General features: G+C 36.4%; 2 protein-coding genes across 7 annotated transcripts in view; one reads left to right on the top strand and one right to left on the bottom strand.

Moving 5' to 3' along the window:
- The window catches only part of LOC136969966 (protein lin-28 homolog), a 50,104-nt gene that overhangs the window by 9,842 nt on the left and 26,304 nt on the right, over nucleotides 1-13,958 (bottom strand). The window lies entirely within an intron of this gene.
- obe (obelus) overlaps nucleotides 8,481-13,958 on the top strand; it is a 145,682-nt gene continuing 140,204 nt past the window's right edge. Inside the window, exon 1 of the mRNA XM_067264279.1 lies at nucleotides 8,481-8,498. The gene's annotated coding sequence lies outside the window, so the exon portion shown is untranslated. The remainder of the gene's footprint in view (nucleotides 8,499-13,958) is intronic.

Genomic DNA, 13,958 nt, shown 5'->3' with positions numbered 1-13,958 from the left:
AAAAATATACTATTTTTTTGGTTAAAGTCAACATGTATTTAATCTTCTTCCAGGAAATCGAAACAGGTAATTTTGTAGATTATACTTTAAATCAGCCGAAGATTCCTGTATTATTTGCAGGAGGAGGGGAAAAAACTCGTTTTGCATTCGTACGACATAAAAATGAGCATAAATATACAAGGAAGCTGAATGTGTAAAGCTAACTGACGTCCATTATACAGACCGTAGATTCAAAAAGGAAGAGGAGGAAAAAGAAAAGTTAGCGATAAAAACTTTTCTCTGAAAATGGATGAAGGGGAGACTAAAGAGATTTTTGCAGCAAAATCCAGTTATGGAAGTTTTTTTTTTTTGTTTAGTTTTCTGTCGTGTTCCTTCTTTCCAAGGGGGTCCAAGCAATCTTGGAAATTATCAGCAGTTCGAGTGGAGGCGTAGATCATCCGACAGGTACATCAATAACGTGTGTTTATCATCGCGCTACTTGGATATGACAGCGGGGACTGCCTAGTGTCTCTTCCACCGGACAGCCTCCACTCTATATCTATCACCGTTTTTTAATACCTTGTCCGAGGCGCAGGAAGTACAACCTTGCCATTTCTTCCCCCTGGCCACTTCGGGTTTATTAAACTTTGTTGGGAGGGAAAAAAAGCGAGAGACGGAAATATTTCCGGGTCGTGGCTCGTCGTGTATAGTTTTTGGGATACGGATCTACCGCGCGGCGTTTTTACGAGGGGAATTTAAACCTTCTTTCTCTGCACGTTTTGTTTTATGACCCGGGGATCGTCTTAAATCAGGGCTCCCTTTAAAGTAACACCGAGCGGGCTAACGGCTTCCAATCTTTACGACAAGTAATCTCCACTCCAAATGTCTACCCGATCGATTGTACGCGCAGGACGGAGTGATGCCGAGAGGCGGGACTATTGGCTCCACCTAAACCGTTTCCATGACGACACGACGGGACCCAGTTCAGCCTTTAAACTGAATTCTCTCTCTTCCACCACCTCCATTCGTAAAACGGAATTCCTATTAATTCTCGTGGCCCCCTTTAGGGGAATGGCGCGTGAGAAATGTAGTATACAAAGATCGACTGTCTCTTGGGTAGCGATCTCCCTAGTAATTCTTATCTAAACGCTGTTCACAAAGAGAGAATGACGTCACTGAACTAATTATTTTTCCTTTTGCGACGATCTTAATTTACTTATTTTTCATTCAAATTACAATGTAAATTTCACGAAATTTCTAAACTCCGATGAAAATGCTACAGATCTAGCTTAAACCCTAGAAAAATGCGCTTTCTCAACGAATTCTTGTGGAAAATATCAACTACAATATATGAAAGACGTTAGGAGATTAAGAATTTTAATAAAACTTGGGAGATTTTTTTACCGACAAAGACGGTTTAGAGTTCTAGACACAAACAACCTTTGTCAGCGCCTTCCCGAAAGGCCAATTTTAGAAATGGAGTTAGACATTGTTCAAAATGCCCCTCCGCGTGATATTCCCCTCATTCATTGACCACTCCAGATGAGTAAACACGACCAGGTAGAAGAGAGGTGATCCATCATTTTCTGAGCCCGGCACGAACACAAACTCGTTCAGAATCACGGTAGTTAAGCGCGCGTGTATACCAAGCCGCTGTAAGGATCGCTATCAGGCATATTTTCGTGGTTACGAGCTCTAAAAAAGGTTCGAAAACGTGAGAAAGTTCGACCCAAGCGGGTATTCTCGTTGTACTTTGTCAACGAGTGTTTATCTGGTGAAAATGCAGTTTAATTGCTGCAGATAAGCGTTTTACTCGTCCCTCGACGAGTATTAACGCCATTTCTCTAGAAAAAGAAAAAAGGCGCGATTCGGACATTAGAAAACAACTTAAATACGATTGAAGTGAAGAGACTAAGGTGGCTGCGCAACATGGCTTCTGCGTTTCCAACAAACAGCGAGCCGGTCAATGACATCCTTTTGAGTTATGAGAGTCGGTAGCAGCATCGACGCCTTCCAACTCCACCTTATCGTGATAATGGAGGAATGCTGTAGGTTGCAAGATGCAGTCACCGGATTGACGCTTTAAAACGCACCAATCTCCGCTTTGCTCCTGCTCTTCCTCAGCAGTCGTTTTTCATTTGCCAGCCGGCTCGCACTGGATATCGATCCTCAAATCACGTCTTACATCTTTCTCGTCAATGTCCCTCTCAATAAAATGCGTCTCTCTGTGTTTCACCTTGTTGCCTCCCACCAAAAAAAGAAGCTTCTTTTGTCTAGGCCGACGGGGATTAGGGGATGAAGCTTCTGCAGAATTTCATTTGGACGCTTTTTACTCGATATCTTCCTTATACAGTTTTGTCACGGAATTATTAAAGAAACGAGTAACTTTTTATAGCATTTCTCGTTTAGACTACGTATTTTAATTTAAAATACATCTGGATTTCAGCAGTTGGTCTCGATACTCTAGCGCTCACGCCATACAAAGAATTGATCGTTCTGCAGATCCCGCACCATTTTTGAAACCAAAATAGATACGTTTGCCGATACGTTATAAAACGACGCCAGAAAATTCCATCCACGCGGGCGATAACTTAAATTATAGCCATTTTTAACGGAAAGCGAACATCCGTAAAGACTTCATCCCAAGCTTCCAAACAATTGCCAGAACCATGAAAAGAAGTGGCCCCGTATCGGCCTGAAGCATCATCTAGCCCATCTAAGTAGGGCTAACAAGATCCAGCCTCTACTACTCCACTTTCGGGTTAACAAACTTATCCTTGAGTCAATCAATCTGGACATTGGCAGCAGTCTGAGTGGTGACACACAAACTTTGCTTTATCGTCATCGCCCAAATCTTTATTGAAGGAAAAAACCACTTCTGTCTATAACTCGCCAATCACCATCCGCGCATATTCGCCTTGGGGAAAACCAGATTTGTTTATATCTCTCTAGCCCGAAAGACTTTTATGCTTAGCTGAGAGATTCATTCTTCATCAGTTTGTCTGTACGCTTCTCATTTCTATCAACGGAATAAGCCATTTTAGACGGGCTTAGCTCAAACCACTTATTTATATACTATATAGGATGTTTTATCGCTTTATTTATTGCGCCTTAACGAGGAGAAGTAAATAACAATTATTGGAGCTGCCCTTCGATCTACTTCTCTCCACTCATTGCAAATGGAACGGATCAATTTCTGCTGCTGATTTTTGCATAAACTTAAATCATTTTTTATCTATTTATTTTCAGAACAATGGCAGTATAATGCTGAATTCTGTATTCTGATTTTCTAACTTAATTGAGAGAAAACTTAAAAAATAAATTAATTCATCGGATTTACGGTATTTGATACTGTCTGTGTCTTTAAAGAATTTTGAATATTTGAAAATAAATCGCTTGTGCATTAAAGTAGAAAACGATTTCACATACAGAAAGAGCGTGTTTAACATACTCCTAAAAGAACAGGAATGTCGAAAGACACGAGAATGACAGATAGATAGGAGTTCGTTCGAGTGTTTTATTTATTAAAAGGCCGAAAATATCTCTTGCATCAAACCAGACGTATCCTACATCGAACCCGGTTGTTAAGTAGTAGATTTTGTACTTAAAAGCGGTACACGCAAGCCTGGTCGATAGTCACATAATTTATACATAGAATCGTTCCGCCCTGCATGTTACTGTCTAGCGTGATGGACCACAAAAGCGTCACGAACCTTTATAAATTACACGATCTCTTATATAAATTGTCCGAGATTAGAATTTCTACTCTTTTCGTGACGTATTAAAGATGATTGAAGAAAATTACAAGAGGTTTTTTTTTTAGATTAAAATACCATCCGCTTTAGGTATGTACTGTACTGTACGTACTGTACAGTACGTCGCAACATAAGCAAAACTTTCCTTTGTAGAAGGGGAGATAAAGAAGTGGTGAACCTGCACTTCGTCCACCTGTCCCCTCACGTGGCTACCTGTCTGATGGGAGAGGAAAAAAACGGCAGGGCAAGAGCGAGGAGCTCCTTTTTTCTTTTCTTCTCCCCTATTCTTGGTCTAGGAGAGTGGAGGCACGTGTAAACCCACGTGCTTGTCTGTGACACTTGTCGCCTATCTTTATTTCTCATTCACTGATATCCCGTATAGAAGCGACCTTAATTTCTCGGCGTAGCGAGCGAAATAATAAAGCGAATCCGTGTCTTTGTAGGATCTACAAAGCGGGTAATTGTTTCTCTCCAAGATTTATATTACGATTTATAGCTAAATAGGACTATTCTTCTCCAATACTCGGTGACAGCTTGATCTCTGCCCAGTAACGAGCAAGAAAGTTCTCGCCAATCAGCTAAGGTGTGAGCCGAACGGAGAGAGATTGGAACTAAATAGAAAATTCGAACCTTTCTTCGCTATCTTCTCCGTCCTTATCTGCAGGGTCCAACCGAGATTATCCGTAGGGAGAAGAGGCGAAGAGCAATCTGCAGCATCAATTGGCCGCGGGGGCAGTGCACAGACGATGAGTTACAGTTTGCAAAAGTAATTTCCAGCTTCCAACGGATGGATGCCTACCTGGAAAATTGGCACTAGTATATGTATCGATCGAAGTAAGAAGGTGCGGGTCCGGACAACAGATAATCTGTCTTCTCCGCTGGTTTGCCAGCTGTTTCACCCCACACGAGTCTGCAGAAGGCTGTTAGTTTCATTGCAACAGTTTCACGGCCTTATGACGTTCCACCCCCATCTTATTCGCTTCCCTTATCAACAGACATAAAACGGAATGGTCTTTGAGAAGTCAAGTAGACCACGTGATCAGAAGTCCGTTCCAAGTGGAAATAATCGCATTGGCAAGGTCCAGGCTCCCGTACAAAAGTTGTCGTGTCAAATCGTAAAAATATTTATGATAAATTTTTCGAAACGACTTCTTCGATAACGCAGAACCTTAAAATATTTAAGAGTTTCCGTATCAGGTATTCGAATTTTAGGTTTGCAGTTATTGCGTCTCTAAAGAAAGGGAAAAAAGGCACCGATCTCTGAAAAAGAACGATTGTATTCGCCCGATTAAATGGCACAAATCGAATTTTTTTTAGATTATAACCTCAGTTCTCCATCTAAACTAAAAAACAGCAAAACCAAACGGTCCGAGTGGCTTCGATCGGCCTCCTCTCTCGAGAACGCATTCCGCTTTAAGATTGGAGATTGGTAGACGATCATCGATTTCTGTAAAAAACCTCCCCTGCCTGGTAGACTCCACCCCCCGACACAGCTCGGCCGAAACCAACTTTAACAGAAATTGCATGCGCCCAGCCGTCCATCGATTCGATTAGAAGTGCACCAGCCGCCTTCTTTCCCCCATCTCTAGGGGTTTTTGCAATTCCACTCGACAGAATTTAAAGCCGAACCACCAATCTGCCATCGGGGCGTGGTTATCACCCTCCCTCACTTTACAATTGGCTTTTTTTTAAAGCGGGGGTAGGAACGATTTTCATCGGTTTCTAACGGTTCAGTCGAATCTTATCGCCGATTTTAAAGCGCATTAGTGGGAGCGAGCGTTGGATTTCGAAATTATGAGCCAGGATACATAAAAAGTTAATAATCGTGAGTGGATTGGGCTCTTACTCCTTGACAGACTCTAGTTTACGGATCCGCGCAATGTGGATAAGTGGAACCATTCATCAATAGAGTTCGAAGCTTCTAACGAAGAAATATGGTGAAGTTTGTAAGTAAGACGTCCAAGCGACGAACATACATGCCATTGAAGATTGAAGAACAGCGCCTTTGATTGGTCAGATGGACAAGACAGTTATAGAGGCGAGTTCAGTCAAGTGGCAAGACGGTGCAAGCTCTCCACAATTGGTTCAGTCGAATCATCCAGGAATCCACACCCAGACGGATTTCAGGAAATTAGAAAAGTTTCTGCTGACATTCTTCCAACTTAACGGTTTCTCCCTTTTCATTTACTCGACCGGAAAACCGGAATTGTTCGTTCCATTCCATTCCGTCTTTATTTTTCAGGGGTTTTAAAACAGAAAGGAGTCGAGATGGTGGACGAGGAAAGAGGAAAAAAGAAGAGTAGAAAACCCACTAGGCGCCTTTGCCTTTCATTCTGATCAATCGCTTTACGCTCGAATCGTCAACCGGAGTCAAAGATTTAGGATAAAGAGAAGCGTCCAGGAGATAAGTTCCTTTTGAACTTGCCTAGACGATCAATGGAGCGTGCTGGCTAGAAATTGGAAATATGACTCCATATTTTCCTTCCTCCTGCCTTAGGGCGGCACCGATATTGGAGATGCGGAGGAGTCTCTTTGTTTCTAAAAAAAGTACACGGCCCATCCTTCGTTTTTCTTTTCCTTGTACCGGAAATAGTTCAGGCCGACTAGCTTTCCTACTTCCTGACACTCTAGATAAGATGGTCCACAGGTTTGCAAATGCCGGGTTGTATATCATTCTGACATTCCTCGACTAAAAACGGAGGATGGACTTACGACCGGGGAGGGAGAAGATCGCGCTGTCTTGGAATTAGTGGTTCCAGTTAAGAAAAATCGCCGATTGGAAACAAGAAGAGCTGGTCCATCGATTCTAATTTTGTCTCAAAGAATCTTTTCTAAATTTAATTCGAATCACATTTGTAACTTTTATTTCAATGTATATGAATTGCTTTACGGAAGTAGTCTGAGATGTATGTCATAGATATATAGAAAAATTGGGTTTCTTTTCATCTCTGTCAGTAGACCTAACTATATCGTCACTCATTATGTCACGGAAAGGTACTTAAATCAATGCAACTTCATCAAAATCTTTTCCTTCGGCAATTCCCGATCGCAAAAGCAACTGATTCATTCAAATTATATAGTAAATATAACGCATCTAACACTACTATGCGCTGTCGAAAAATGTATGCTAGATGCAGTATAATTTTAAATATCAAATTTTCGAAAATATTAAACTGTTATAATTCATTCTTACATCGCTAAAAAAAAGTATATTAAATAGTACAGTACATTTTTTTAAAAAAAGTTTCAATAATTAATTAAATTCGAATTTAAGACATACTTTTTTTTACGTTTCTGAACTTAAATTTCGTCTTAAATTCCAAATTTACTTTCAAATTTCCCCAAATATTCCTTTTAAAAGTGAAGATACGTCTTAAATTCGATATATGTATGCTCTTAAGTATATTTAAATTTATTTTTATCCTTATAATTTGATATGAATCACGCTTATTACTCTATAAAAATCGTGAGGACGTGTTTAAAAATATGTAATATTTATTCGTTTTAGTAAATTCAAATCAAATTTGGATGGAATATTTTATAAAATTTCCAAAATATCAACACTTTTCTACAGTGTAGACAGACAAACCGATGGATCATTCAGAAAACTAGTCTATTTATATAGACGTAAGCCCATTATATTAAATTTTAAACGTGCTAAACTAATACTCAAAAAATATGAAAACTAAACGAAATTGTAGAATTTAGAAAAGTTACTTTATTTTAGATAAATTGTAAATAATTAAGCTAAGTCACCCAAAATTATCAAATGAAAGCATAAACATCGGGAGTAAGAAATGAAGTAATGTAACAAAAGATATTTTCTAAAATTATATTGTTATCAGAGATTATAAATTTGAGAATTATGCAGTTTAAGTTGCAGAAATTTAATGGGAAAATGTATTTAACACACACATTCTGTAAGCCCTTAGTCTCATTTAACTTAATATACTTACATAATGGACGAACTTAAAGGGAAAAAACAAACGCAGTTTTATCTTTCATACAAATTTTATTAATTTTAATTGATTTAATCTCTTTTGAATTAAAAGAGTGATCATTGTTGATTTAAATGCAAATATTTGCCAGTTTTGCGACGATACGTTTAAACGAGGAAGAATTAACCGGATCCTCTTCAGAATCACATCATTTACAGGCACAGCAACTTTTTATGTAAAACCTTAACAATAGAAATTACAGACGAAATATTTAATAGAAAATTGAAATTCCGAGCTTATTCAGAGGTTTAAATTTTTGTAAATGTTTCAGCTTAAGTCTGTTGTGCCTTAGACATTCTGTCTGAGACAAAACAAGACATTCTGTCTTAATTTACGACTCTTGTAAATTATAAGTTAATGCCAGCAATCCGAAACATTCAAACACTCCTTTCTTTTGTTACGCTTTCGACATTAAAAATTTTTTCCTATGATGTTACTTAACAAATAAATTTTAATTTATGCCATTTTTTAAAATTTACTTTGTATCGTCCTCAAATTTCATACAATTCTAATTAAGATAGAAGGCCGAAACTTTGATGGCATACCTAAATCCTATGACAATGTATTTTAATAATGTTTTAGGGAGATAACCTTACCCTGAAACACTTACACACACACCATGATTAAATGTAGAATTTAATCATGGTGTGTGTGTAATTGTACTGTAATGATGTACTGTAGTGTGGTGTCAATCTCGAAAAAACGTGACCAGTAAAAGCGTGTATTTTAAAAATTTTATAAAAGGGGATAACAATCGAATTATTTTCGAAAGAATTCGAGTGGAATTTACTACAGTATACCGATTTTTAAGCGCATAACTTACTTCGTATAAGCCTAATATAACAGGATATAATAAAAGAAAAATAAAAGGACGTTCTAACGAAGAATTATGGATAATAGAAACGTTGTAAGAAGCGTGTAACGTTCATTAATTGTAAAGCTTTTAGTGTCGAATGTTATAGTGGCGTTATATACGACACTCGAATAAGTCATTTAACTTTATAGATTAACATAGAAAGAACAATACGAATGCCCAAATTAAACATCAATGAATCTTTTTGAAAGATTTTTATTAAAATAATTTTTCTTTATAACGCGCAAATTCTTTTATTTTATTGGTTACTTGTGTTTTTATGGAGCGAATTACTTGTTTTGTTGGGGGTGGCTATAGCATGCCATATAGCAGTACTTTGCGGATGTAGTAGGCCTATATTTTATCAATATTTAATGTACAGTACAGATAAAAGTTTATATTTTTATACAAACATACTGTAAATTTTATAGAATAGAAATCATAATTCATCATCTTATACGACTCGCTTTATAATTAATTAAGAAATTTTTAAAAAATAACTTCTTACATGAAATTTTATAGAATATATAAAAAATTATTACAAGTTTTCGGTATTAAAACATACCGAAAACTTGTAATAATTTTTGTTTGAATTATAATAAGGAGTTTATTATGTCTTTCGCTTGTAAAATATTCTAATTTCGAAAAAATTCTCGTTTAAGAAATTTTTCGAATATTTTCTCGTTTTTTTCAAGTTTCCACTTTTTTAAGATGATTTAGTTCCTTGAAATCCAACCAAAAAAGTGATAAAAATAGGTGCGTAAATTAACCGAAACAACCTTAAAATCCTTTTTAAGTGCAGTATTAAAATTCGAAAATTATCTCCTCAAATCGAAATTAAAAGTTGTGAAAATAAAGTAGTAAAAATGTTATTAAATTTATTTAAAAATTAATTTAGAAGTGAACGATTATTTGGTGTTTTGTGATTCTAACATTAAGCAGAACGACTGACTTCGTGAAGATTTGGTAAATCTTCAAGCTTAATTGATGGAGATTGGATATTTAATTCAGTTCCTATTAAGCTACGTTGCAGTCTCTGCACCTCCACATAAAATAAGAATAAAGAAATTAAATTTCTTGTTTATTTTTAATCAAATTCGCCCAAATTTATAAGCTCTATATATGGAAACCTTGTATTTAGTTTTTGGGATATTTTGAATCTGTCAAACCATTACAAAATAAATAAATTGAAGATAATGGGAATAACAATTCATATATTAATGACTTATGTTGGTTAAATTAATTTTAAATTGATATTTTCGATAGCTCATTTAATAAGAATTTTGTATTGTTTAAAATTCAATTTCTTAAAAAAGATCTTTCTTTCTTAAAAGTAATTGATGAAAGTTCAGAATGTCTAAATGTAAAAAAAAGAAATGTAACACCTGATGAGGGGTGCAAGTTAGACCAAAAGATTTCACCCGAAATGCATAGTAAAATAAAGAATAACGAAGATAAAACCCAGTAGTCTTTGTCTCTGATGAAATGCGGTCCAGATAAAATAACAGCGGTTGAACTTATCGTTCTTAACTGTGAAGTTTCATCAATTACTTTTAAGAAAAAAAGATCTTTTTTAAGAAATTGAATTTTAAACAATATAAAGAAGCCGCACCATTGATATTACATATCTGTTACTTATAGAAGAATTTTGTACTTTAAACGAATGTTTATTAGAATGGAAAGAATGTTCACTGACGTAACTTGTTTTGTTCGATTAGGGACAATATTAACAAGAGAAGAACGAGTAGATTCGAACGAATCAAAGCAAAAATCGATGAATAATCTCTTGGACAACGATACAGAAATTTATTCCGGTAGATGATCCAATTTGGATCGTGTGCCGGGAGCTAGATAAACGGATATTTATGCAAAAACCTTGTTTTTCGGATTAGTTTCGCATAAACCCAAATATCGATTATGATCGCTCTCCCCTTTTCCGCTCATAGGGATTGCCATTTCGCAAAAGGATCTGTAACCTGCGGGATCTACTTTAAGCCATTGGGTTTTAAAGTGTGGGAGAGAGGAAGGGCAGGAAGTTGCGTAGCATTCAACTCATCCGTCGGTTCGCAATTAAACTATTTGGAGGTAACGGTGGTCCGACACCAATTTCCTGTCGGCCGATGCGAGGAGAGGAAGCGGCCAACTGACACATTAACCGATATTTACAACTGTGGGCAACGAGAGACAAAAAGGAGATAAAGAAATCCCCTTGTCCTACGACCCACACATCCGCAATTACTCTACAGAAGCCGAATTCACCTTTCGTGATCTCACCCTTGATCTACGACCACAGAAATCGGAAGAAATCCCAAAAACCGCCGAACCCCCCGTCATTTCCGGAGTCGTGACCTCTCACTGGCCTTTGGCACGAAAACTCTTACAGAACCGGCCGCTTGACTTTCGAAACAACAGTCGAGTATACGATCCTAACAGGGCACAAAAAATTTCCCGGTCGAAACCCATCCTAATGAATTAACTCCTACTTAATAGGAAGGCCACGCGTCGTAACAGGTGCTTCACTTACTACCTGTTAATAGAAGCCAGTCTTCGAATCAAATGCCTGGACAAAAAAGAGAGAGAGAAAGAAAGAAAGAAGTGGCAGACAACCTTGGTGCCATCTGGTTCTCCCATGATACAGGTGTCGACCGACAGCAGGTGGTTGTTAGAGTAAAGTAGATCAAGTCAAGCATCGATGTCATGCACAAGTCGTTACCAGACTGATGGCCAGTCGCTTGGGTTTTTGACTCCATACTGCTCCAAAGGGATGATGGTTAAGAGAGACGTCTCCGAATAGAGAAAAGGCTTCTTTTTTGCCAGCTGTTCTGACTGGTTACGAAAAATCAAAGCTGAGGCGCGAGATAAGCTTCTACTCTGGAGACCTTCCACGTGCTGGGAAATCACTTTTTCGTCTTGATGTCATTGTATGCCTGTTTGTCAATAACTTTTCTAATCGAGATATTCTTCGCACCACCGTAAGCCAGATTTATCCATCCGCTTGAAACGGCGAATCGAAGCGCGAATTCTAGGCACTCGTGACGACGAAATTTCCAAGAAAAATTATAGAAATTCATGAAATTTAAAGTATGAAGAATATTTAAAAATCTTCTTACCGTGTTGCACGTTTAATGTTCTTTTTGATTTAAAAGGGAACCGCCCGATTTGGTACGAACAAATGACATACCGAGCGAGCTTCTCCAACGGAGATTACTCACGCTCTCGGTTTAACCTTTCACCGACTGCAAAATGTTGAATTTGCAAAAAATTAATTGCAGCTTCAACGAGAAAAGAAACTGGTCTAACGAGATGCCATTTTGGTCGTTCTTCCCCCGCTTCAGATTTATTTACTGAGAGTAAATTTCCGAAAGGGGAGGGGGAAAAACAGTTTTTAACACGAAATCCTTCATAGAAACGTTTCAATTTGATGCGTTTTTTAATTGAATTTTTTAAATAAATTTCTTTCCGGAAGTGTGCGATCAAATGAGGAAATTCTGTTTAATGTAATTTATCTATCGAACGATGTACCGTAATTAGAAGGCTTTATCAGAATATACTTTTTAGTACTAAGTAATTACAGTCTGAACAGGATTCTTACGCAAATATACTTTCCTTTACGAAAAGTAGAGGATAGTTTAATAATAAAATTAAAATCTCTTGTGTAAATAGTTTCATAAACTTCGGAGTTTTGATTTAATAGCATTTTTCATTCCGTTAAAACTAAAAATTTCAGTAAAAATATTTTTTATTACTCATAACTCTATCAGTGTAGTAAACAATTCATTAAAGCGTAAAATCTCATTATAAATTTTTTGAAAACACTGTTAGAAAGTTCATCATTTATTTATTGGCTTTCGGTTTAGAAAAAAAGTGAATTTTCTAACTTTTCATTAAATTTTTATTCAAAAGCTACTTATTAATTTTAAAAATTTTTTGAACTTGCTTCTTAATTATAACACAGTAGGATATTTAACAAGTAGGCAAATTATATTTACTAGAAATATATATTAATCTTAATATTTAAGACTGGATTAATGTAAAGAGAGATGCTACAGCTTTTAGTATAATACTTCGTACTTTCATTCGATCACAGTGTCAATTAACCCTCACTTAAATACTATTATAGTTAAATTTATCAAAGTGTCATTACTGCTGTAGTAGTAAATTTGACATTTGAAAATCCCAAGGGGTTAGTATAACTGAATTACTACAGGGCCTCTGTCAGCAATGGATTAGTGTCCTCGTCTCGTGACATTGAGATATTTACGAGCACGACATAAACATTTAATATATTGTGAAATGTCGACTGTATAAAACTATTTGTTGACGTTGTGTAATTTTTAATTTCAATGATAAAAACGTGAAAAATTAATTTAAAAAGGAGGGCGAAAGCGATACAAGTTTTAACGTTAATAAATTACATTAAATTAGAAATTTACTTAAAAATAATTAAGGAAATCATTAAAATAGGGTGGTCTTATTGCTATTATAAAATAGCAATAGTCGACAATTAAGTGGATCATCAATCAAAGTTAGCTTCGGTTCGTTTAACAAGATAAATATGGAATAATATATTGTAATAAAGGAAGATCGATAAGATTTTTGACTTAGTAACAAAAACAAAAGAATAAACGTATAAAACGCCTTTCAAAATTAACTATTTTTGCCTTAAATGAAAATAGTTTACTAGCTTAAATACATGTATTTTTTACAGTAAGATTCGACACAAATTCACGACGGTGCGAGGAATATAAAAGTGAGGTATTGTATGTAACAGGACGTTATCGAAAGTAGCTAGTAGAACATCCACGGTTTACGGGGAGTCCACATCTAATCGGAACTCGATTATACGGTGAGATGAGAAATGATACGTCGAAGAGATGGAGTAGAGAGTACAATTATTGTTGTCGCATCTGTGAGACAAACGAGCGTAAGCTTACAAGCGATAACACGGATGAACGCTTATCAACACGAGTTGTGGAACGCAAATTTTAATGAAAACAGGGTAGTTTTAACCAGTCAGTTAGGAACATCTTCGGAAAAACACGTTTAATATTGTAGCCCGTGATAAAGTAAGTAGATTCAGTAATAATTTCGTGAAGAATGGAGCACATTTCCCGAATAAATCCTCTTTCCTTCGATAAAGACTCGACTTTTGGACAAACTGCCTAAATTGTAAGAATAGCAGTTAGACGATTTCGAAGAATTCAGAAAATGGGAGAAAAAGTGTTTCGTCAATTTCTTCAATAGAAGAGCGATTGCAATCTTTCTTTCTCTGATAATAAACCTCTTTTTTCAAATACAACGGTTTAATGCTCTGTAAGAAAGTTTCGGTAAGTTAAATTTCGACTCGAACAATTTAAAAATAGAATTGCAATA

This window comes from Centruroides vittatus, unplaced genomic scaffold (assembly GCF_030686945.1).
Source record: "Centruroides vittatus isolate TY-2023 unplaced genomic scaffold, ASM3068694v2 contig_1832, whole genome shotgun sequence".
Taxonomy (NCBI): Eukaryota; Metazoa; Arthropoda; class Arachnida; order Scorpiones; family Buthidae; genus Centruroides; species Centruroides vittatus.
Note: the sequence above shows the minus strand (reverse complement) of the source record. Positions and strands in the feature narration are given on the sequence as shown.